Consider the following 26,707-nt stretch of genomic DNA (forward strand, 5'->3'; position numbering starts at 1 on the left):
AAAAATAATGTTTAGAATTAAATCATGTGTGAAGAAATTCTCCTAAAGGAATTATTGCACATGTGTAACATATGACATGAAAAATTGTGTTCAGTGAGATACACTTAAAGATAAGATAAGTATCTTATGCAAAGTCATAACCTATGTTAGAAAAATAAAAGAGAATGGAGAGAAAATTAGAGTTACAGGCAAAAACATGGCTCTGATAATGAGCCCTCAAATCACAGCAGTGAAAAAAATTAATGTAACTGAAAATATTAATTTTTTACTTAAATTAAAGGGCAAGTTGAAGGACTATGTAGGAATAAATTGAATGTAATTAGACAAATGAGCAGAATCTAAAGGTAAACAATTCAACAGAGGATTGCATTTAAAGGGGCATGTTTGGAATGACATGAAAAACTTTGAGACCAAATCACAGAGCACGATAAAGAAAACATAGATTAACATCACAGTATTATTCTTAATAACAAACATTTTATATATTTTATGGTAAGTAGTGAATTAAAAAGAAGATGAGTTAACAGTGTCAATACATATGTTGTTATACACCCTCTTCAGAATCATGAGGGTTTGATGAACAAGTGGATTAGACAAAGGCTTGGAGCTGGTGTACAGGTAGATGATTAGAGAGAACAATCTATTTGGGTTGGATTATTGAGAATGAGAAAACCATTAGAAACGTCAGTTAAAACTTCAGATTTGATTACATGAGTCATACATATGCCAAAAGTCAATTAAATAGGCAGTGACTCGTGATTAGAATTAGGCACAGTGAGTACTGTTTACACTTTTTCATATGTGGTATAGCTGGAAAAAAATATAAGTAAAGATTGTGAAAATAGCAGAGTCTATCTGTGAAAATGTAATAACATTCATTGTTTCTTTCTACTTTAGATATCATGACTTATAAAATGAAAATGTGAAATTATCCTCATACATAAACAAAAAATATGAGACAAGGCTGTCAATGAAAAATATTTTCAGTGTCCTTACTTTTTATATAATGTGCTGTCAGTGGTTGTAAAAAATAGTTGACAATGTGTTAAAACTAGAGAAAGCCTTTCATGACAGACTGCTAAATCTGTATTTTCTGATTATTAGGTTCCCATCAAATGTATTAAAACTTGACATGAGGGCCTGGAGAGTTGCCTCAGAGTAGTTGTGGCTTTTGCAAAGGTCCCAGGTTTGAGTCTAACTGCTCACATGGAAACTCATAACATCTGTAACTCCAGCCCTTAGGGCTCTTATGCCCTCTTCTGACTTCCATGGGCCTTAGGTAGGCACATACTATGTAACCAATATACACGCAGAACATCCATACACATAAGAGGGTAAAATAATATCTTTAAATATTAAAAGAGAACATATGAGTCTTTAGTTTCTTCTCAGTGCATTAGTCTTAGTGCTTAAATGGCGAATTTTCCTACAAGCACATAAAATTTATACTTAAATATGCAAATGTGTGTTTGCAGTGTCCTATTGACCCTCACCCAAAGTCTAGGTTTATCTGACAGAGAACAGGATCTCAGCTAATTATTTTGAAGAGAAAGCCTTGGCAAAGGATGAACAGTCCAGTCCACTCTTGAAATGATCTGTATCGATAAAGGATTAAATGATATAAGAATAGCCAAGCTTTGTGAGAGGCCAAAGCTCATATTCTGAAAGGGCCATACAGAAGGGCAAATAGCATCTTGGTACTGTGTCAGAGACCTCCTGTTTGCCTTTGCAATGTGGAAGTTACACACAGGCAGGGTGAGTGAAAGGCTAATTAAACTTCAATTTCTATTCACTGTGCTAGGAAGAAAGGACTTTGGAGTAAAATGTCTAAACATAGAAAATATAAAAGGTCATTTGTTAGGCTCCTGAGTTAAAGTTTCTTCCTTCTAATATTTAGAACTGTTCCCAACATGTCAGGCATCTTAACAATGAGACGCTGTCATGCTCAGAGTTCATGGTTTAGAGTCACACATTTGAATCCAACATGCACTTTTATTCAAAAAGTAAAACCACATATAATATTTGTGTGAACTTATGATATTGTGTTAGACTACATTTATCATGAGTACCTTTTGGATGAGCTGTGTGTTAAATAATTAACAACAAATTATTTTAGCATATCCTCAATTCCCAATTCATCATTCTGGTTATTGTGTATAAGTACATACATAATAATTACTGGGTAACTAGATAAATGAGCAGAATTTAAAGGTAAACAATTCAACAGAGGATTGCATTTAAAAGGGTATGTTTGGAATGACATGAAGAACTTTGAGACCAAATCATAGAGCATGATAAAGAAAACATGGATTAACATCACAGTATTATTCTTAGTAACAAACACTTTATATACTTTATGGTAAGTAGTGAATTAAAAAGAAGAGATGACAGTGTTAATACATATGTTGTTACACACCCTCTTCAGAATCATGAGGGTTTGATAAACAAGTGAATTAGACAAAGGCTCGTAGCTGATGTACAGGTAGATGATTAGAGAGAACAATCTATTTGGGGTGGATTATTGAGAATGAGAAAACCATTAGAAATGCCAGTAAAACTTCAAATTTGATTACATCTTCATCATCATCATATATTTGTGTGCATGCAAGTGCTCGTAAGTGTGTGTGTGTGTGTGTGTGTGTGTGTGTGTGTGTGTGTGTGTGTGTATGCCAAAAATCAATAAAATATGCAGTAACTCTTTGTGACTTAGAATTTGGTACAGTATGAGTACTGGGTGGCATGGCCTGATTTCTAGTTACTAAAATCTTAAAATCTTGAATAGTACTAGTAAAATCAGGTAATCTTCTCTGTGTGTTGATGAAGCCAGTGTGGGTGCATGTCACTCTTGTTGATATCTCTCTCCATTCCTATCGACCTTAGAGAGCGAAGAACCAGAAGGCAGCTTGAGCTGTTTGTGCCCTTAGGAAATGGGGAGAGACAGCTCATGGTCACTTAGAATTTGTCATACAATGAGTCTCTACAAGCATTTACAAAGAGCCTAATAAAATCGATGTGCCCTATTTTGTTTTTGTTCTCTTTAAAATTTTTTTTATTTAGATATATTTCTTTACTTACATTTCAAAGGTTAGTCCCCTTTCTGTTTTCCTGTTCATAAGCCCCCATACCCTCCCCTCCACCTCTCCCGTACAGATATTCCCCCTATATATCCCCCTTATTGCCTCCCCTATATTCTCCTGCACTAGGGGTCCAACCTTGGCAGGACCAAGGGCTTCCTCTTCCCCTGATGCCCGAACAAGGCTATTCTCTGCTACATATGCAGTTGGAGTCCTGGGTCAGTCCATGTATAATCTTTCGGTAGTGGTTTAGTTCCTGGAAGCTCTGGTTGGTGGGCATTCTTGTTTTTTTTTTTTTTATTTTTTATTAACTTGAGAATTTCTTATATACATTTCAAGTGTTATTCCCTTTCCCGGTTTCCGGGCAAACATCCCCCTCCCCCCTCCCCTTCCTTATGGGTGTTCCCCTCCCAACCCTCGCCCCATTGCCGCCCTCCCCCCATAGTCTAGTTCACTGGGGGTTCAGTCTTAGCAGGACCCAGGGCTTCCCCTTCCACTGGTGCTCTTACTAGGATATTCATTGCTACCTATGGGGTCAGAGTCCAGGGTCAGTCCATGTATAGTATTTAGGTAGTGGCTTAGTCACTGGAAGCTCTGGTTGCTTGGCATTGTTGTACTTTTGGGGTCTCGAGCCCCTTCAAGCTCTTCCAGTTCTTTCTCTGATTCCTTCAACGGGGGACCTATTCTCAGTTCAGTGGTTTGCTGCTGGCATTCGCCTCTGTATTTGCTGTATTCTGGCTGTGTCTCTCAGGAGCGATCTACATCCGGCTCCTGTCGGTCTGCACTTCTTTGCTTCATCCATCTTGTCTAATTGGGTGGCTGTATATGTATGGGCCACATGTGGGGCAGGCTCTGAATGGGTGTTCCTTCAGTCTCTGTTTTAATCTTTGCCTCTCCCTTCCCTGCCAAGGGTATTCTTTTTCCTCATTTAAAGAAGGAGTAAAGCATTCACATTTTGATCATCCATCTTGAGTTTCGTTTGTTCTAGGGATCTAGGGTAATTCAAGCATTTGGGCTAATAGCCACTTATCAATGAGTGCATACCATGTATGTCTTTCTGTGATTGGGTTAGCTCACTCAGGATGATATTTTCCAGTTCCAACCATTTGCCTACGAATTTAATAAACTCGTTGTTTTTGATAGCTGAGTAATATTCCATTGTGTAGATGTACCACATTTTCTGTATCCATTCCTCTGTTGAAGGGCATCTGGGTTCTTTCCATTTTCTGGCTATTATAAATAAGGCTGCGATGAACATAGTGGAGCACGTGTCTCTTTTATATGTTGAGGCATCTTTTGGGTATATGACCAAGAGAGGTATAGCTGGATCCTCAGGCAGTTCAATGTCCAATTTTCTGAGGAACCTCCAGACTGATTTCCAGAATGGTTTTACCAGTCTGCAATCCCACCAACAATGGAGGAGTGTTCCTCTTTCTCCACATCCTCGCCAGCATCTGCTGTCACCTGAGTTTTTGATCTTAGCCATTCTCACTGGTGTGAGGTGAAATCTCAGGGTTGTTTTGATTTGCATTTCCCTTATGACTAAAGATGTTGAACATTTCTTTAGGTGTTTCTCAGCCATTCGGCATTCCTCAGCTGTGAATTCTTTGTTTAGCTCTGAACCCCATTTTTTAATAGGGTTATTTGTTTCCCTGCGGTCTAACTTCTTGAGTTCTTTGTATATTTTGGATATAAGGCCTCTATCTGTTGTAGGATTGGTAAAGATCTTTTCCCAATCTGTTGGTTGCCGTTTTGTCCTAACCACGGTGTCCTTTGCCTTACAGAAGCTTTGCAGTTTTATGAGATCCCATTTGTCGATTCTTGATCTTAGAGCATAAGCCATTGGTGTTTTGTTCAGGAAATTTTTTCCAGTGCCCATGTGTTCCAGATGCTTCCCTAGTTTTTCTTCTATTAGTTTGAGTGTGTCTGGTTTGATGTGGAGGTCCTTAATCCACTTGGACTTAAGCTTTGTGCAGGGTGATAAGCATGGATCGATCTGCATTCTTCTACATGTTGCCCTCCAGTTGAACCAGCACCATTTGCTGAAAATGCTATCTTTTTTCAATTGGATGGTTTTGGCTCCTTTGTCAAAAATCAAGTGACCATAGGTGTGTGGGTTCATTTCTGGGTCTTCAATTCTATTCCATTGGTCTGTCTGTCTGTCTCTGTACCAATACCATGCAGTTTTTATCACTATTGCTCTGTAATACTGCTTGAGTTCAGGGATAGTGATTCCCCCTGAAGTCCTTTTATTGTTGAAGATAGCTTTAGCTATCCTGGGTTTTTTGTTATTCCAGATGAATTTGCAAATTGTTCTGTCTAACTCTTTGAAGAAATGGATTCGTATTTTGATGGGGATTGCATTGAATCTGTAGATTGCTTTTGGTAAAATGGCCATTTTTACTATATTAATCCTGCCAATCCATGAGCATGGGAGATCTTTCCATCTTCTGAGGTCTTCTTCAATTTCTTTCCTCAGTGTCTTGAAGTTCTTATTGTACAGATCTTTTACTTGCTTGGTTAAAGTCACACCGAGGTACTTTATATTATTTGGGTCTATTATGAAGGGCATCGTTTCCCTAATTTCTCTCTCGGCTTGTTTCTCTTTTGTATAGAGGAAGGCAACTGATTTATTTGAGTTAATTTTATACCCAGCCACTTTGCTGAAGTTGTTTATCAGCTTTAGTAGTTCTCTGGTGGAACTTTTGGGATCACTTAAATATACTATCATGTCGTCTGCAAATAGTGATATTTTGACCTCTTCTTTTCCGATCTGTATCCCTTTGATCTCCTTTTGTTGTCTGATTGCTCTGGCTAGAACTTCAAGAACTATATTGAATAACTTTTGGTTCTGTTGATTCTTTCTATGGTCCTTTTTGTTTCTACTTGGTTGATTTCAGTTCTGAGTTTGATTATTTCCTGCCTTCTGCTCCTCCTGGGTGTATTTGCTTCTTTTTGTTCTAGAGCTTTTAGGTGTGCTGTCAAGCTGCTGACATATGCTCTTTCCTGTTTCTTTCTGCAGGCACTCAGCGCTATGAGTTTTCCTCTTAGCACAGCTTTCATTGTGTCCCATAAGTTTGAGTATGTTGTATCTTCATTTTCATTAAATTCTAAAAAGTTTTTAATTTCTTTCTTTATTTCTTCCTTGACCATGTTATCATTGAGTAGAGCATTGTTCAATTTCCACGTATATGTGGGCATTCTTCCCTTATTGTTATTGAAGACCAGTTTTCGGCCGTGTTGGTCCGATAGCACGCATGGGATTATTTCTATCTTTCTGTACCTGTTGAGGCCCGTTTTTTGACCAATTATATGGTCAATTTTGGAGAAAGTACCATGAGGAGCTGAGAAGAAGGTATATCCTTTTGCTTTAGGATAGAATGTTCTATAAATATCCGTTAAGTCCATTTGGCTCATGACTTCTCTTAGTCTGTCGACATCACTGTTTAATTTCTGTTTCCATGATCTGTCCATTGATGAGAGTGGGGTGTTGAAATCTCCCACTATTATTGTGTGAGGTGCAATGTGTGTTTTGAGCTTTAGTAAGGTTTCTTTTACGTATGTAGGTGCCCTTGTATTTGGGGCATAGATATTTAGGATTGAGAGTTCATCTTGGTGGATTTTTCCTTTGATGAATATGAAGTGTCCTTCCTTATCTTTTTTGATGACTTTTAGTTGGAAATTGATTTTATTTGATATTAGAATGGCTACTCCAGGTTGCTTCTTCTGACCATTTGCTTGGGAAGTTGTTTTCCAGCCTTTCACTCTGAGGTAGTGTCTGTCTTTGTGTCTGAGGTGTGTTTCCTGTAGGCAGCAGAATGCAGGGTCCTCGTTGTGTATCCAGTTTGTTAATCTATGTCTTTTTATTGGGGAGTTGAGGCCATTGATATTGAGAGATATTAAGGAATAGTGATTATTGCTTCCCGTTATATTCATATTTGGATGTGAGGTTAAGTTTGTGTGCTTTCATTCTCTTTGTTTTGTTGCCAAGACAATTAGTTTCTTGCTTCTTCTAGGGTATAGCTTGCCTCCTTATGTTGGGCTTTACCCTTTATTATCCTTTGTAGTGCTGGATTTGTAGAAAGATATTGTGTAAATTTGGTTTTGTCATGGAATATCTTGGTTTCTCCATCAATGTTAATTGAGAGTTTTGCTGGTTACAGTAACCTGGGCTGGCATTTGTGTTCTCTTAGGGTCTGTATGACATCAGTCCAGGATCTTCTGGCCTTCATAGTTTCTGGCGAGAAGTCTGGTGTGATTCTGATAGGTCTCCCTTTATATGTTACTTGACCTTTTTCCCTTACTGCTTTTAATATTCTTTCTTTATTTTTTGCGTTTGGTGTTTTGACAATTATGTGACGGGAGGTGTTTCTTTTCTGGTCCAATCTATTTGGAGTTCTGTAGGCTTCTTGTATGTCTATGGGTATCTCTTTTTTTAGGTTAGGGAAGTTTTCTTCTATGATTTTGTTGAAGATATTTACTGGTCCTTTGAGCTGGGAGTCTTCACTCTCTTCTATACCTATTATCCTTAGGTTTGATCTTCTCATTGAGTCCTGGATTTCCTGTATGTTTTGGACCAATAGCTTTTTCTGCTTTACATTATCTTTGACAGTTGAGTCAATGATTTCTATGGAATCTTCTGCTCCTGAGATTCTCTCTTCCATCTCTTGTATTCTGTTGGTGAAGCTTGTATCTACAGCTCCTTGTCTCTTCTTTTGGTTTTCTATATCCAGGGTTGTTTCCATGTGTTCTTTCTTGATTGCTTCTATTTCCATTTTTAATTCCTTAAACTGTTTGATTGTGTTTTCCTGGAATTCTTTCAGGGATTTTTGTGTCTCCTCTCTATGGGCTTCTACTTGTTTATTTATGTTTTCCTGGAATTCTTTCAGGGATTTTTGTGTCTCCTCTCTATGGGCTTCTACTTGTTTATTTATGTTTTCCTGGAATTCTTTCAGGGATTTTTGCGATTCTTTCAGGCATTTTTGTGATTCCTCTCTGTAGCCTTCTACTTGTTCTCTAAGGGAGTTCTTCACATCTTTCTTGAAGTCCTCCAGCATCATGATCAAAAATGATTTTGAAACTAGATCTTGCTTTTCTGGTGTGTTTGCATATTCCATGTTTGTTTTGATGGGAGAATTGGGCTCCGATGGTGCCATGTAGTCTTGGTTTCTGTTGCTTGGGTTCCTGCACTTGCCTCTCGCCATCAGATTATCTCTAGTGTTACTTTGTTCTGCTATTTCTGACAGTGGCTAGACTGTCCTATAAGCCTGTGTGTCAGGAGTGCTGTAGACCTGTTTTCCTCTCTTTCAGTCAGTTATGGGGACAGAGTGTTCTGCTTTCGGGCTTGTAGTTTTTCCTCTCTACAGGTCTTCAGCTGTTCCTGTGGGCCTGTGTCTTGAGTTCACCAGGCAGCTTTCTTGCAGCAGAAAAGTTGGTCTTACCTGTGGTCCCGAGGCTCAAGTTCGCTCGTGGGGTGCTGCCCAGGGGCTCTCTGCAGAGGCAGCAACCAGGAAGACCTGTGCCGCCCCTTCCGGGAGCTTCAGTGCACCAGGGTTCCAGATGGTCTTTGGCTTTTTCCTCTGGCGTCCGAGATGTGTGTGCAGGGAGCAGTCTCTTCTGGTTTCCCAGGCCTGTCTGCCTCTCTGAAGGTTTAGCTCTCCCTCCCACGGGATTTGGGTGCAGAGAACTGTTTATCCGGTCTGTTTCCTTCAGGGTCCGGCGGTGTCTGTGGCAGGGGTCCTGCTGCTCCTGGGCCCTCCCCCACGGGAGCCCAGAGGCCTTATACAGTTTCCTCTTGGGCCAGGGATGTGGGCAGGCGTGAGCAGTGTTGGTGGTCTCTTCAGCTCTGCAGCCTCAGGAGTGCCCACCTGACCAGGCGGTTGGGTCTCTCTCTCACCGGCATTCTTGTTTTTATGGGGTTGAAAGCTCCTTCAACTCTTTCAAAACTCCCTCTAATTCCCCCCAAGGGGGACCTATTTTCAGTTCGGTGGTTTGCTGTTAGCATTGACCTCTGCATTGGACATGCTCTGGATGTGTCTCTCAGGAGAGAGCTATATCCGGTCCCTTTCACCATCAATCTTATCCAGTTTTGGTGGCTATGTATATATGGGCCACATTGATGTGCCCTATTTAAATGACATTTTGATTTAATTATTGGTTTTATTAGATAAAATTCACATAAAAACTGATGAAGATAAAATATATTCTAAAATTATATTTATTAAGCCTCAGACTCTATTTGAAAATATCTTGTTTTGATAGTTACAACTATAACTTCCAATAGTAAGCGAAAGGGTAACTATTATTAAAATATCATCAACTATTATCAAAGTTCCATGATTTAAGCTCCATGAATTAAATAGTCAAATCATGATTTCATGGCAAACATCAAGGTAACAAAAGAGTCAGTGAGCTGAAACTAGTTTTTCTTGAGGCAAATAAGACAGATTTTATTCTGAAGTAAAAATGAGAACAGGAAGATAACTTCACCTGAAAACACTTGATAGAAGATTCCTATTACATCACTTCATAGACCTGATATTGAGAGATTTCCCAACATTGCATTAAATACATACCTGCAATTTTCCCTTTGGAACCAACTTAAGTTCATTACATCATTCTTATTGTACTGACTACTGTTTGTGACCTCTGCCTTTGAACATCTGAAGTGCTGTTATCATTTCATCCAACTCTGTTCTTCAGCTCTTGCAGTGTTTTCTTTGCCCAGCAATTGTCAATGATTTTCTTGCTAAATGTGTGCCATCCTAGCCAGAAGAGACTTGTTTTGTGCGAGCCCTATGGCTCCAGGCAAACTATATCAACACATTTGCTAAAGTGATACAGACTTGAATCATGTTTTCATGATGCAATTACATAAGGTGCCTTATTGATTGGTCAATTTAAAATAGGTTAGAAATGTGTTATATTTCTTATCTTCCTGGATAACTGTTGACATATTAATAGATTAAACTCTGAAGAAAAGGAAGTATATTCACTCATGTTTAACTCAAATGTTCTAATGCATATATAGGATCTAGAATAATTTTGAACAGCATACTTGTTGACATTTGGTATACCATACCTCTCTCACATTTCTGGTTTGTAAGATATCTTGACAAATTTAGACTTATTTATTTGCCAAGAACTCAATTTGAAACATCCTGATTTTAAAGGTTAATGTGATCTTTTAGATCAAGCATTATTTTGAGTGGTGTAGTAAACTGACAACTTCTAGTATCATCACCACTTTCTATATATTTAACCTTGATATAGGTCACATACCTCATATAAAAGGACATTCAAACTGATGATGGTGTCTTCTAAATTAACAACAATGTTTTTTTGTGAATTACTTAAGAAGACAATCTTTATTCTGAGAGTTATTTCTCCCCTCTTTCCTCGGTTTAAATAGATATCTAAATAATTCGGCTATGGCATAAAGACTGTCAAGAGTAGTCATTCACAGTATTTTATTGTTCACATTTAGAAGATTTAAGGACTCATTACCACTCAGTTAAATGAAAACTCGGGAGATAAAGAAAACAGTCTGTTATGTTTGACAGGAAAATGAATATAACCATATAGTACTCAAGTATAAGCTTTATACCATTAAAAAGCCTTTCTTTTCAGTCATTATTAGTTTTGATCCTGAAAACACTATAAAATAAATAGAGCAAGAATGATTATTCTCCTTTTATAAACATATATTTTTATATATTGAGATATCAATATCATTAGCTTTGCTTGCTACAGTCATCTTTATAACTGAGCGCACGCTGTACTCAAAGCTTCAACAATCAGAAAAGGACACACCATGTCCCTGCAGAGATGTATGACTATCTTAGGGTTAATCTTGAAAGGGACTGCATTAGACTAACTGAATTACCATTTCCTTACTGCATCTTATTTCTCTTGGCCAGGTTTTGGAAGCCACACTTTCTAGATCACTAAAGCCCAGTTTGTGTGTGGAGAGCAGACTGCAAAGCAATGTACTCTGAGCTGTATAGAAGTCTGGTGCTTAGGATGGGTGGGCATATGGTGAAGAGAGGGCTGCAGGGAGACATGGGCAGTGCCTCTGTGAGAAGCACTCTGGATTCCCCATAGTGCTGATACTTCCTAGCCAGGTGAGTTTATGCCCTTAAGGTTCATAAGCTGAGCTGCACAGAAGTGCTTGTTATTCACAGGAAAAATGCACTGTTCTTGCCAACGCTAAGTACAGTTAGCCGGTGCTTTAAAATTTCAAGCTTTTCAAGCCAAAAGCAGAAAGCAAAAACAATTTTATATTGAAAAAGTAAATGCCATCCTAATCTTGTTGTTTTTCCATTTCTAGAATCAAAGCCAGTTTTTAACACTTGAAATATGTCCTTAATCGTATGTTAAAATATTCACAGTTATGAGAATAAAACTGTAGTCTAATTTTACTGGGCAGCCACTGAATTGTGACCACTTTAATGAGCCTATGGACCTAGTTTCATAAATTAGTTCTGACACAGCACTATGGCGCATTGGCCTCTGGTTATTAGAATGCTAATGTGCAGATCACTGGCTGGCCAGACTCCCATTTGTTACCAGAGCATACTCTATGCCTGTGGGGGTCTGTCTGCAAGGACAAATAAAAGTGAAAACTTGAACTTCTTACTAATCACCTGGTAAGTCTAATCCTTATGTTTCACTTATTCAGATTTAAACTGATTTATTCCCCATGAGAAACTAAAGTGAAAAAAATTAAAAAGGACTTGCATCAAGCTCTTTGATAGTTACTAATTTTTGCTAAAGTTTTCATTTTGTTTATTTTTCATTAACTAATTCGTTCACTTACTTTATATCCCTACCACTGCTTCTCTTCACTCCTCTCCTCCCAGTCCTTCCCTCCTAAGAAATTAGGAGAACTCTCATTGATAGCATACTAAGTTGCAGTAGAACTAGGCACTCTTTTTTCTTGTTAAGGCTCAACAAAGCAGTTGAATTAGGGGAAACAGATCTAAAGGCAGCCAACAGAGTCATCGACAGCCCCTCTTGCTGCTTTTAGTGGACCCAAGTAAAAACCAAACTGCATTTCTGTTCCATATGTGCAGAGGGCCTAGGTATGTCCCTTGCATGCTTTCTGGTTGGACAGTAAGTCTCTGTGACCTCTTATGGTCCCAGGTTAGTTGATTCTAAAGGTTTTCTTGTGGTGTCTTTGCACTCCTTCAATCTTTTCTCCTCATCTTCAACAGGATTGCCCAAGCAGCACTAGTGTTTGCTTGTGGGTTTCTATCAGTTACTGGGTGAAGTCTCCCAGATGACAGTTATGCTGAGCTCCTTTCTGCAAGTATAGTGAACATCATTAGTACTGTTGGGAGTGGGCTCTTTCCCCTGGCATGGCTCTCAAGTTGGGCCAATCATTGGTTTGCCATTCCTTCAATTTCTGCTTGATTTCTACCCCTGATTTGGACAAATTATGGGTCTAAGGTTTTGTGGCTTGGTTGATATTCACATCCCTCTTTTGAAAGTCTTGCCTGGACAAGTAGGCAGCCATTTCAGGTTCCATAATTCCCATCGCTAGGTGTCCTAACTAAGTTCAACCTCATAGATTCCAGAGCGTTTCCATTTTCCTGGGTTCCTAACTCATCCCAGAGATGCCTCCTCAGCCAATTCCAGTTCTCTTTCTGAGTTCTCATTCTCTCTGGCCTACCCATATTTGATTCTTCCTGTTTCCCTCCCCATACCCTCTCTAACTCAGTTTCCTCTATCCATACAACCCCTCTATGTCTGTTCCATTTCTCTTTCTCAGTGCAATTCAAGTATCCTCTCTTGGGCCCACATCATCACTTAGTTATTTTGGATCTATGGATTATAACATAGTTATCCTTTATGTTAAAGCTATTAGACACTTATAAATGAGTATATATCATGTTTGTTTTCCTGGGTCTGGGTTACCTCAATCAGGATTCTCTTTTCTAGTTCTATCCATTTGCCTACAAATGTCATTATGCCATTGTTTTAATACCTAAGCAATATTCTATTGTTTAAATATACCACTTACATGTTGAGGGACATCTAAATAATTTCCAGTTTGGGGCTAATATGAAAAAGGCTGCTATGAACATAAGTGAATTAAGTATCCTGGTGCTAGGGTGGAGTATATGCTCAGTAGTGGTATATTTGGGTCTTTAGGTAGAAATATTTCCAATTTTCTGAGAAACCACCTAATTGATTTCCAAAGTGGTTATACAAATTTGTACTCCCACCAGCAATGGAGGAAAGTATCCCTTGTTCAACATCCCCACCTGCATGGGTTCTTGCTTGAATTTTTAATCTTAGCCATTCTGAAGAGTATAAAATAAAATCCTAGAGTCATTTTGATTTGTATTTCCCTGATCACTAAGAATGGTGACCATTTATTTAAGTGATTCTCAGCCATTAGATTACTCCGTCAAGAATTCTGTTTAGATCGGTGTTTCATTTTTAATTGGATTAGTTTGTTTTTTAACTTTCTGAGTTCTTTATATATTTTCAATATCTGCCCTCTGAAAGATGTGAGAGACATTGATTGTGATGTCTCTTATTCCATTTATCCCCAGGTTTGATGTGGCTGATCCTGCAGTTAGGTGGCTATTACTTTCCTTCCTCGCTGCTTCCATGTGCATCCCTCTGGAAGCTGAGTGTTTGGTTAAAGAGGATGATGTTCTCTGAATAGAGGAGGGCTGTTCTTTAATTAAGGCCATATGAGTAGCTATGCTCCCCTGCAAGAACTTGCAAACATGCTCTAAAATTCAATATAACTTATTTTTGAGAATTGCATACACAAGAACTGTGTTTATATTATATGCAGAGTAGTTGGAGAAAAGAGAGAATAATAATGTTTCCCAGACGAGCCACAGGCTCTCAAGTGAAAACTGAAGTTCGAAGGCATGGGAATCCTTTCTTCAAATTGTTCCTGTGTGGGGGAAGTAAGAGATTCCCCAAAACAATATAGGTCATTGCAATTGCCTGTGATTGCCTCATAGAATTTGAAACTAAGTCCTTTTGTAGAAGACACTATGTGCTTTGGGCACAGAACTTGGAGGAATCCAGCTGGAAATGATCTGGAAGCCTCCTCCTTGAAATTCTGAAGGTGTTTTGCAAGCTTCTAAGAGAGAAAAGCGGTCAACAATTCTACCCAGTCATGTAGCGTATGAGTCATAATGACAGGCTTTGCAAGATACTCCAGTGTGGCACAATGTCACTGTCATCTCATGACACCAAATGGTATCTAATTAAACTTAAAGTCCCAGTCAGTAAGAAGAAATTCATACCTTTCACAGTAAACCTGTGGCTGGAAAGGTTATAAACCACAATGCAGGTCTAAATGCAGAGAATAAATGATCATATGGTGTCTAATCCCAATTAAGACATCTAAAATGTAACTTCTACACTAAGAATCAAAAATATATAACCTATCATTATTTTCCATTGTAAAATAACTGATGACTATACAAAGCATGCTGTGAGCTGGGGAAGGCATGAAGTTAACCCACGTCCTCATGCATGTGGAACAGAGAGCAATGAACCTTGCACTCGTGATGCCCTATATTGCAGACATTGACTTCACAGTGCACCATGCATTTTCTAGAAAAAAAAGTCCTGCAGTGTTCGTTCTTAGTCTATGAGATGATTTACTTCAAAATGCCAATTCTAAACTTAGGTCTTTCAGAGAACTCTATATCTTGAATCTAGAAAGTCTGATCTAACAATAGAGTATAGGACACCAGATTCTGCTCTATCTTTTTTCTGTGATTTGCTTTTCTGTCCAAGCTCCAATTGGCCATATATCAAATACCTTCTATTCACCTAAATATGTTAATGAACTTGAAATCGTGAAACTTTGGCATAAGTTTAATCAATTTCTGGTCAACTCTAAGGCTACTTAACAGAGAATTCAGCATGCTTTTAGACAAACTATAAAGTAAACACGAAATAGCCATAATTACAATTCTTGAGCATACTTTATTATTGAAAAATTCAATTTGGTTAGCTAGTTTTCAATTATTTTCTATTTTCTGTAGATAAATTTTCAGAAGATGCATTTCAAATTCCTTGGACATCTTTATTTCTTTAAGTTGAAGTTGAAGATTACTTTTTTAACTGAGATTAATTTTCCAGTTAACCAAGTTAACCAACCACGAAATTTAGATAAATATTTACCCTGAATATGCTTAGGATTTTGACCTATGAGGTAACGGTGATAATCTCCTGGAGTTTGCACAATTGTGACCAAAATCATTTCATCATTAACTGAGGTAGGCTCACATGATCTACCACTCCTGACAGCCTATTGACATCTAATGGTTCCTGAAAGAATAAGGAGTCATGTTCTTCACTGGTATAATGCCTGATGGATTACACATGCTCCAGTAAAGAAAGCAGCATTTATGCTCATTTAAACAAGAATAATTATACTCAGTAGTAATATACATACACATGTTATCTCTCATACATAATCCCACACACAGTCACACAGATATACACATACACACATACTTACATGTACATGCAGACTCACACACACATACAAACATGGTCCCCTTCTCTCTTACACACACACACACACACACACACACACACACACACACACACAGAGTCAAACATACACACAGAAGTCCAAGCAAGCACAAAAACAAATACACAGGCAAAGTAAACCATTAAAGTAGGAGATTGTTGAGACGAAAACATTTCCCTGGGAGGTATTGAAATAGGTTAATGAGGATATGATAAACGAAATTTATTATACACATGAATTAAACTATCAAAATAAAAGATACACACACACACACACACACACACACACATGCACGCACACGCACACACTGAAACATGTGTAATCCATCAGGCATTACGCCTGTGAAGAACATAATTCCTTATTCTTTCAGAAACCAGTAGATATCAATAGTCTTCAAAGCAACAACCCTAGTTTGGGCTAAAATTCATCAAAAACACATATATTCAGCACTGCTGATTCCAGTGCATGTATCATAATTATATACAGACACAAATACAATCATTTAAATAAAACAGCAAACAATTCTTTGAGAATATTCAGACCTCCACACTAATAAAAAAGACTCCAGTATGAAGTTTTCGTAGCATTCATTTCTTTTTTCATGTATATTCATATGCATTTTCCTTAACTTTCTTATTATTTCTCCAACTAAATACGTAACACACCTTAACTATTGTGTTGTGTATTTTATAACTTACAAACAAAATGCTAAGAACAGTGTTATGCAACGCAAGCATACTTTCTGCAGAGTAGTACACAGCCCTGTATGTGTACACAGAGTAGTACACATGCACCATTTTTATTATGTAGAGGACTGTCAGAAATGCAGCATCCAGGTTCATTGACCATCACAATCAATCTTAATTTGGGTTTTGAAAAGATCCTTGTGACTGAAATATAAATTTCAGAGTAGGAGACCCTGGAATATGAGAATTATCTTAGGGTTACTCATATTTTTAAGCTGTTGTTTGACAGTTCCCTACATTTCTGTAATGAATTTTAGCTACATTCTCTTCTTTTCCCCTTTATTTTCCTCTCCCTCACCGTTTCCCCCTTCCTCCCAACAATTCCCCTTCTACTTTCACATGCAACTGAATTTAGTTAGAATTTCTTGCTCTAGCCTATGTGGGAAGTTATTCACTTAAGCAAGGGTAGCCATCCATGGCTAAACCAGTGTAAACAATGACACTCTCTCCTGAACAACCTTCAATTGCCCGTAATTCCTTAAGGAAAGATGGGCTCTGATGATCCGTCTCCCACCAGTGATGTGATGTTGAGAATCCTACCCTTGTTCAGTAAGTTTGTGAGTGCAAAGGTTACTCCATGTCAAGATGTCTTTTTTTTTTTTTGCTGCATATCTTAACAGTGTCGCCCAGTTATGTTTTAAATTCTAAAATTTTAAAACATTTTGTATTGATAGCATTCAGAATTCTAAGAAGAAACACAGCTTTTAGAAATACTCTTGAAACTGTTTTGCTAAAGGATTAGAATAAAATACCACTAGCTTAATTCCATCTTTGAAGATTATAATAGCTGTTACTTTGTATTTACCACTTAATACTGATGGCATGCTTAAAAAGCACACAATGTTCAATGACTTTGTACTGCAAGCCTTACTATTTTTTTCCTTCAATGAGGCGAGAAATAATATATTATTTGAATATAACATTATTAAAAAGAAATATTACCAACATTCTGAGCTCTTACTTAAACACAGTATTTTGTAGATAATGCATCATTTCAATTTAGAATATCCATTGCCTATAATGTATAAAATATATTAGCAAGTGGCCATATTTTGCAGTTTTACATTTTAAATAGATCATTTATCCAGTCAATGAGTATGTGTAAAAAAGAAAATCATTAAATTAACCCTCAATTAATCAATCATTTAGTGCTTAAAGACACTCTTCCATGTATCCTAGGTTCTTAATTTCAGACCCTCATTCTGAGTGAGGTAACCCAGAAGACAAATATGTCAGTTACTTATTTGAAAATGGACACTGGCTGTAAAATAATGCTACAATTGTTAGATCAAGAGAGGTTGAAAAACAAGGAAAGTTCAAGGGGAGACATATAAATCTCCCTGGGAAAGGAAATAGAAAAGAGCACAAATAAACTGGGGTGGCTAGGGACAGGAATAGGAAGAATGAGGTGAGAGAATGAGAGAGGGAGAGAATACTGGGAAAGACAATGAACTGGAGGCATTCAAGAATGATGCAGAGACCTAGTACAATGGAAATTCCCCAAAATTTGTAAGAATGACTCTAAGACTTCTAGTAATGGGGGATAAAGAACCTGAACTGACCATCTCCTATAACTAGACAAGACTTCCAATGGAAGGATTGGGATGTCATATCAGGCCTCAAACCTTTGACCTACAATTTGAACTGCCTTCAAGATCTGCTGGGGTAAAGATAGGACAGAAATGCCCTGGCCATGTCATGGTCATTACCTGTCACAGAGACTCCAAGGGAAATCACTGGCCAAATGTTTAGAACAGTCTTAATATAATATTGCTTATTATGATACAAATACATAAGACAAATATAATAGATCTAAACTGGCTTAACAGAATATACTCTATAAAATCAATTTTTGTCAAAAGATTAAATAATCAAAGATGCTACAAATGATAAATTGATATATACAGTATCTATCTAGCATCAATATTAATTTCCTAGTTTTATTGGTAGATCACAAGTGAGAGAAGATTTATAAAACTGCAGAACAGAACCAAGATTAGAACTTTGTTTCTGAATGTAACGATACATTCTTTAGTGCTCAATAATTACACCCACATTAGAGAAGGGATCTTATCTTTTTGCCCTTAGTAGCTGTGAATGAATGAGAGAGAAAAGCAGGGCTGTTTATCACCACTGGATTAAAAAGCAAGTGCAGGCAGCTCACAGCCTGAACTAGTGCTAATTAGATTTAAGTAAAAGTTAAGCTCTTGTCTTACTTAGGGTTTCTATTGCCATGATGAAGCACCGTAACCAATAAGCAAATTGGGTTAGAAAGATCATAGTCTATCATTGGAGGAAATCAGGATGGGACTTAAGGATGGAACCTGAAGTCAGGAGCTGATGCAGAAACCATGAAGGGTGCTGCTTACTGTCTTGTTCTACATGGCTTACTCACCCTGCTTTCTTATAGAACGCAGGACTACCAGCCAAGGGATGGCACAGCTGCAATGGCCTGGGCCTTCCTCATTGATCACTAACTGAGAAATTGCCTATTAGTTAGATCTCATGAAGGTATATCCTCAACTAAGGCTCTCTCCTCTGTGATGACCCGACTCCCTTAAAAACCAGGCAGTGTAGGCTGGGACCCAGAGAGAGGGCAGGGACTTGTGTGCATAGAGGTATGTGGAAGTGTGGAAAAGTGTTTAATGAGTATTGTGCACTTGCATGTAGCTCACATTTATAGGGGCATGCCATTCATTTCACAGATCTTGCCGGAGATTTACTTTTATGTTGTAACAGAAATTTTTTGGTTCGCTCCAATTTGTAATCATATCTCTGAAAAAGATCTTACACAGAGATGAAACTACAAAAGAAGGCTCCACAGGTATAGCCCATACCAATTATATAAATGATTAGCATATTGCGTAGAGAATAGAGATCATTAAAGTGTTCATTGTTTAAAGACCTCTTGATTTTTAAACACTCAACCTTCAGTTTGTAGGAGTCTGATTCCAGCACCACTGGCAGATTGATACATGTGAACGCCCCAGTCTCTACTGTTGCAGCACAATGCTATGCACATTCTCCTGGGTATTAATAGTCAGCTCTAGTAGTTTATTATAGTTAATACAATATAGAAATATAGAAACAGTGAACATTCAACATTGTTTGGAAAGGACTGACAAGGAAAATATGTGTTTATTAATTTTAGGCAAAATTAGAAGCACAAATGAGAAGTGAAACCACTGTTGTTTCACTGGGTGTCTTTGAAGTGGTGGGTTGGGACTCTATGGCTTCCCATACAGTCCTTTTCTTGTTGCCAAGAAGTAGAAAGCTTAGCATGTGAAAAGTTCAAGGTTGGGTCTTTAGAGTTTCCTGGATTATTTTTTTTTAAAGCTATCTTTTCTCCACAGCTGGTTGAAACACCAGATGGAGAAGCTGCATATTCTTGGGTTCCCTGCATTTCATAGTCACTTGTTCTTGTGACAAGTTAAAATGTATGCCCACAAATTATGTGACACACCAGCAGAAAAGTTCCCTTGAGAACTGTAGGATTTTCTATTTTGTACTTAGGAATATGTTACATTATGCAGCAAAGGGAAATTAAACTAATTTCTAAAGAGTGAGATTAGTCTGAGTTATCAAGGGAGATTAAAAAGCAATTGTTTAAGCTTTAAGTTGGGAGTAAGAAAGAAAAGGACAGAACACCACTAATAATTTGGTCCACTAGTAATGGAATTCTAAAACCTTCTAGAGGCTTGAGAGGATAAGAAACACATTCTCCCTCTATTCACTCAGACCACTGCAGTTATAACATGATTTCTTCTTAGAGACTTGTCCTGATGCTGCACTCCCATCTTTAGAGCTATAGAATAATGTAACCATGCTCTAAAAGATTATTATTATTAATTATGTGTATTTTTGTTGTTTGGGTGTGGCACCCACACACATCCAAAGGAGTTGGACCTCCTGGAAGTGGAGTACAAGTCCTCCTGAGTTTTCTTTCTTTGTGGGTGCTGGAAACTTAATTCAGATCCTCAGGAAGAGTAGAAAGAGCTCTTTTTTTATGTATAAATTTTATTTTTTTTATTAACTTGAGTATTTCTTATATACATTTCGAGTGTTATTCCCTTTCCCAGTATCCGGGCAAACATCCCCCTCCCCCCTGCCCTTCCTTATGGGTGTTCCCCTCCCAACCCTCCCCCCATTGCCGCCCTCCCCCCTAGAAAGAGCTCTTAATGCAAACCAACTCTCCAGTCCACATCCATGATATTTAAGTAAATAAATTTATGTTTATTTGCTATAGAAACAAGAGAAATTTAATGCTATCTTTATCTGCAAGGAGAATACCATTCATAACTGCTAAAGTGTTGGCCGGAATCAATGATTCTTTTCAAATGGATAGAAAAGGGCAGAAAACAGAATACCATGTCCTGGATCATAATGAAATACTAAGATCCATCTAGGGTTCTCTTCTATCTACCTTGGCATTTTTTAATCCATGTAAGAGAGTTAATTTTTCTGCACAGAAGCTACAAGGTGAATAAAAATCAAGGATGAATACAGAGAGCATTCTGACCACCTAAACCTTTACGAAATTACATCTTTAGCCTTCAACTGCAGTCACACTTAAGGGAGCTAAACAAGAACCTATGAGGGGAATGCTGCCCTCCCTCCATTTCCTGGCTCACACTGGAGGTGGTATGATAAGTTTTGGGTTCATTTAGGCTCTGGTCTCTGGGGTACTTTGTTATGCACCAATGGAGTACTAATAGAATTGGCCTAAGGTTTTCATTACTTACTAAAGAGAAATCTGCACCCAAAGCAAACACTGCTCCTTAGGGGAGTATTATTCTTTTCCTCCAATCTAACTCTCCGGTGGATGTGCATATTCCATTGGAAAGTCATGAGAAAGTCATCCCTATTTTAGTATAACAATACATGCTGACATTTCTATAAATACGGATTAGTCAGCTTTTATTCAAATTGTAAATGAAATTAAAACCCCACTATTAAAATAAAATTTCTCAAAATGCAAAATCTTACTAAAGATATGTTCTTCCATTTTTTACACATATTTTAATGATTCTAAGCTATCAAAATAGTTGAGATCAACAAAGGCAATTAAATTTTAATTTCTGCTCTGCTCTATATTTTTTTAATATGCTGCTTTCCCCTGGAATTTTGTAACAGAACAAAGAGTGAACAAAACTTCAGTTAAGCAATGTTTTCTCCTTTGCTATGTAAGAAATCATAGACTTTCAAGACTTCAACTTTAAGTGCAATGGCTTTAGGATAGGACATATATCCATTGAACAAATATCATAGCTATTCATCTTTTATCAATACTAGGTGACAAGTTGAGTTGGTTATTGACAGAACCCTTTCTGAGTATAGTTGTTGTTGGTTAAATAAATGCATATATTATCCATACTATACTACATGGTTCCATGTACTAGTATTTTCTTAATTTTCCATATAATTCTATCAATATTCTGATCACAATTTCAATACTCACAATCTTTTTAACTGATATTTCATCAAATTATTACTTGTAAACAGCTGAAATGTCATTTAATATATAATTCTCCCCTCTACATAGACTCATATAGGAGACACAAAGAGTACATGTGATGATGGAGTTCATCCTGAGAAAGTAAACGAAATTTTCTTTCTAACCATTACCTTAAGAACAAAGCTGTTTTTATAAAGAAAGCTGTGTTAATTATTTTTTTCCCTGTGAAATGAGTCTTAGATTATTTTAAAAATTTTTACTGTTTTTTTTTTAAATTTACATTTCAAATGGTTTTTTGAAATAATATATTTTATGTTAGTCATTTCCTCTAGATTTTAGAAAATATATGGAGTGGCATGCCACAACCATCAAATGTAAAATAAAATATATAATATATTGACCACATTTTATGTATACATACTTCTATATATACATCTTCACAGAAGCCATGAACTTTGTTTCAGGCCTGTGCCCATCTCACCACTCCTGTCCCTATCTTTAGTGACTACTGTGTTTGGTACAAACGAATCCATATTTTCTATAAGTTTTGTCAGTGAATCCACACACAGTCCGCTTTGTGGAGCTGTTGCTGCTTCTTCCTTCCTTCCTTCCTTCCTTCCTTCCTTCCTTCCTTCCTTCCTTCCTTCCTTCCTTCCTTCCTCCCTCCCTTCCTTCCTTCCTTCCTTCCTTCCTCTCTCTCTCTCTCTCTCTCTCTCTCTCTCTCTCTCTCTCTCTCTCTTTCTTTCTTTTACCTATGTTGCTATATCAGAAGAACATTCCCTCGTTCTTCTTTTATTAATTTTTGCTTTGCTGGATGCATGGATTACATCATAGTTCATCCATTCCGTGTTGATGTTCACTTGCACTGTTTTCAGTCATTTGCTAATTAGAAGTAAATATGTCAAATGGGAATCCTCCTGCAGTCTTCTTATGGAGCTATGTTCCCTCCCTTGATGCATGAGATACCTCCATCACACAGAAGGGCATTTCTAACTTAAACAAAACAAACAACAACAACAACAAAAAACCCACCCGAAAAGCAGATAAACGCTTTCCAAGATATCTTGTCCAGTTGTTCAGTTGTTTCTGCCCAGGGAACAGACGTAGCCCTCAATGTCCATCTTAGTCAGACATAGACATACATCTGCGTCCTCCTCTTTGTGGTGTGAACCGTTAAATTTATCGGTTAAATCAAGAAGCATGTATCCATAACTGGAATAACAAACACATGTTGTGCTTACAAATATCCTACATCCTGCAATGAACACAAAGAAGCCAGCCCATTATTTATAGTTTCCTACTTTGAATCTTCATTTCTGTATAGTAGTTTAGAAGCAAACAAACTCCAATTTTTTTCAAATATTAACTTTGAAAAAAGAGAAGCAGTTATCCCTTTCCTGGTTTCCCATCCATAAACTCCCTATCCCATACCCCTCCCCCTGCTTCTATGACAGGGTCTTGTAGAATGTGCAACAGTCCACTGGATATTGATCATATACTTTTAATTTGGAATGCCATTTACTACAAGGGTGATATTTGTTTAATTATTCTTCTGAGTTTAATCAAAAGAAAATAGTTTCTATTATGAATTGTCAAACTATTTCTAAGTTTTGTTCATACTAAGAAAGAAACTAGGTCCATATGCTCTACATGAAAGATTATAGAATTCATCTTTGCAGAAACTCTTAATTTGAAGTCTAATTTCTCAATGCAGATTCTACTTTTCATTTTTGTTTTTGAGGAAGAGCTCACTTTGCAACTCAGGATGTCTTCAAATTCTCTTGTTCCTTCAGGCTTGCCTAGTAAGTTCTGTGGTACTGTGGTGTAGACCGAGTCACTACACCAAGCTCCTATTTTACCTTTTACAGTGGTGGTGCATGTGTACTTACTGTTACTAAAGAGAGGGACATGATACAGCACCAAAGCAACTTCAATAAGCAAACACATATGGTTCACAACTATGGTTCCTTCCATAATATCTAATAAGACCTTAGTAAATAATAAATATTATTTCACATTTTAAAAAGAAGAACTGTAATTGCTCTACCCACACAGTAATCAAAATATGTGGCCATTGTGTAGGCAAAATGCTCTCATCTGCAAATCAATTAGTTCTGCTAATGAAAACATAAACCAGCATTTTAAAATGCAATCTCTTATAATGTTTTTGTCTCCCATATAGGGTGTAGATAATAAATCATGACAAAGAATCATTATCAACAATGTGAATATTAAAATATGAATATAACTAATTAGGCGGAACTTCTCCCTTCTGAGCAACACTCTAGGATCAGCAGGAGATGTTGAATGAACTATCAGGCTAACAACTCCACTGGAGGATGTAGACTAGTGTTATTGATGGGCTCAGAAAATGGACACATAAAATAGTATGAAGCCACAGACATTAATTATAAGAACAGTGAAATTAAAATCTACTAAAGCAAACTTGTTCCAATTATAAGTGTGGTTTGCAAAGAGGATATAATGAAAATAGAAGCCTGAACTGCTGTTCCAGAAAAAAAAATGTGGAACTCCGCCTCAGGGCTGGTGTAAGGCTCATGTACCACTGCACTTTGCATGGCTGGTGTGAGCCTAGCTCACCCTCTCTCATTCTCATTGCCTTTGTCTATGCTTTGATTCATGATCTTTTGTCTTCATTTTGGTAAATATTTAGGAATACAATTATTTCTTAATTCATTTTACTTATTTTCTTGTTTCTTTGAATTCCAGCCCTTTTATAAAAATTTATTTTTTTAACTTACTTTATATCCTGTTCACTGCCCCTATTCTGGTTATCCGCTACCACAATCCTTCTCCCCTGGATATTTTCCCACCCTGGCACTTAAAGTCTCTGTAAGGCCTTGAACTTCCTCTCCCACTGAGGCCAGCCAAGGCAGCCTAGATAGAAGAACTTATCCTATATATGGAAAACAGCATTTTCTCTAGCCCTGGCTCCAGTTGTTCAGGACCCACATCAAGACCAAGCTACAAATCTGCTACATATATGGGGGGAATCCTAGGTATATCCCATGTATGTTCATTGGTTGGTGGTTCAGTCTCTGAGAGCTGCAGGTATCCAGGTTAGTTGACTCTGTTGGTCTTCTGTGGAGTTCTTATCCCCTTTGGGGTTGCAATCCCCTTTTTATACATGTCTTCAAGTCCATAAATTCTACATTGAACGACTGAGAACCACTTAATTCAAATTCAAATTACCCATTTTATTTTTGTTTCTATGAGACAGGAGCACACTTTGCATCTCACACTATTCTCAAATTTACTTGCTCTCTCAGCCTCAACCTAGCAAGTGCTGGGAATAATAGGCATGAGCCACCTCACACGTCATTTCATGTCTCAAAAAATCGTATTGGTTTGTTTTGAAGTAGTAGATTGATGTTATAAAGTTGATAAGCAGCTTATTGTTTTGGTCCAAATAAACATATCTTATAATTAGTCATATGGACCTATGACTAATTTGATACATTTAGACACACTGTAAGCTCTCCTTATCTATTCATGTAATGAGCTGTAATAAAATAAACTCTGCAAAGCCTTTTTGACAAAATTTAGCGTGACCAAAACTTGACATGATTGAAAACATTTATCTTCAGAACTTTTACCTTAATGGAGTTGTGAAATGTCAAGAGCACACATTTTAAAAATCTTTTTAAAATCTATGACATTTTTTATAACAATTGTTAAGTACAAATGATTTACCAACGAAGAATGTTTACACTTAGTGGATTAAAAACTTAATCACAATATTACTGATCTAAATTCTTCCTGGATTTTCCTATGACTGCATAAGTCTTTACTTCTCAACTAATATGCATATATGTTGTAGTATCATGGATCGTGGGCATCTACGTGGCCTTAGAGCAAGTTCCACCAACCTCAGCGTGGTCTCCTCTAGCAGCCTGGAGCACAGACATCAACATGGCTTCAGACAGCAGCACAGCCCATAACATTTGCATGGTTTTCAGTGATAACATGACCATGGAAGCAGTGATAACATCGACTTGGCCCCAAGGGGCTTTGCTTACACGTTTAGAAGGTCCGTCCATAATCATCATGGTAGGTATCCAGGTGCTGGAGATGTAGCTATGAACTTTACATGCTGATCTATGGTGAATAGGCAGAGAAAAAAAGAGCTGGCACTACACTGGGCTACAGCCAGACCATGGATCCTAATACTGCCTACAGTGTGGACCATGGGTATCAACATAGTCCCTGGTCCACAAACATCAACCAGGAATCAGGTAGCAACACAGACCATGGTTTGGTGGTAACACAGGCCATGAACATCAATATACCTACTCTCCTTACCCACAGCTGCAGTCAGATCAAGACACAGCATCCTGTGGCATCACAGAACAAGAATGTCAATAAAGACCCAGGTAGCTGCATGACACCCAGCAACAGCATCTTACTATGGCCCAGGAACACCAACATGGCTTCAGGAAGTAGCACAAACATGATATTTGAATGGCCTTTAGTGGTAAAACAGGGTGCCAAGGACATCAATACTGTCCCTTTTCTGTAGCAGGACCATGACCCCAAATATGGCACTGAGCAGCAGACATCAAAATGGCCTCCAGTGGTAGCCTCTCTGTTCCTCCATCCTTTCAATTGTCTATCTTAAATTTGTTCTCACAGTAGAGTTAAAAGAGTGTCACTCAGAATACTTTTTGTTCTCACAGCTCTACATGACAATTCTCATTGCCATTATAGACAATCCTATTTTCATAAAATAACAAAACCAAAAACTTATTGTGCTGGTCACTGTTCTGTTGCTGAAAAGAGACACCGTGAGCAAGGCATTTCATTAAGGGCTTGCTTATACTTTTAGACATGGAGATAGGTGTCCATGTGCTGGGTCTGTGAGCTTTACATCCTGTTCTGCAGGTAGGTAGGC

The 26,707-nt window shown here is 37.7% G+C and overlaps 1 protein-coding gene across 12 annotated transcripts in view; it reads right to left on the reverse strand.

Moving 5' to 3' along the window:
• The window catches only part of Ralyl (RALY RNA binding protein-like), a 791,470-nt gene that overhangs the window by 183,179 nt on the left and 581,584 nt on the right, over positions 1-26,707 (reverse strand). Inside the window, exon 1 of one of the 12 annotated variants that reach the window (XM_063281535.1) lies at positions 22,828-22,846. The exons of the other annotated variants lie outside the window; for them this stretch is intronic. The gene's annotated coding sequence lies outside the window, so the exon portion shown is untranslated. Of the gene's footprint in view, positions 1-22,827; positions 22,847-26,707 lie in introns of those variants that run through there. 12 annotated transcript variants of the gene reach the window in all.

This window comes from Rattus norvegicus, chromosome 2 (assembly GCF_036323735.1).
Source record: "Rattus norvegicus strain BN/NHsdMcwi chromosome 2, GRCr8, whole genome shotgun sequence".
NCBI lineage: Eukaryota > Metazoa > Chordata > Mammalia > Rodentia > Muridae > Rattus > Rattus norvegicus.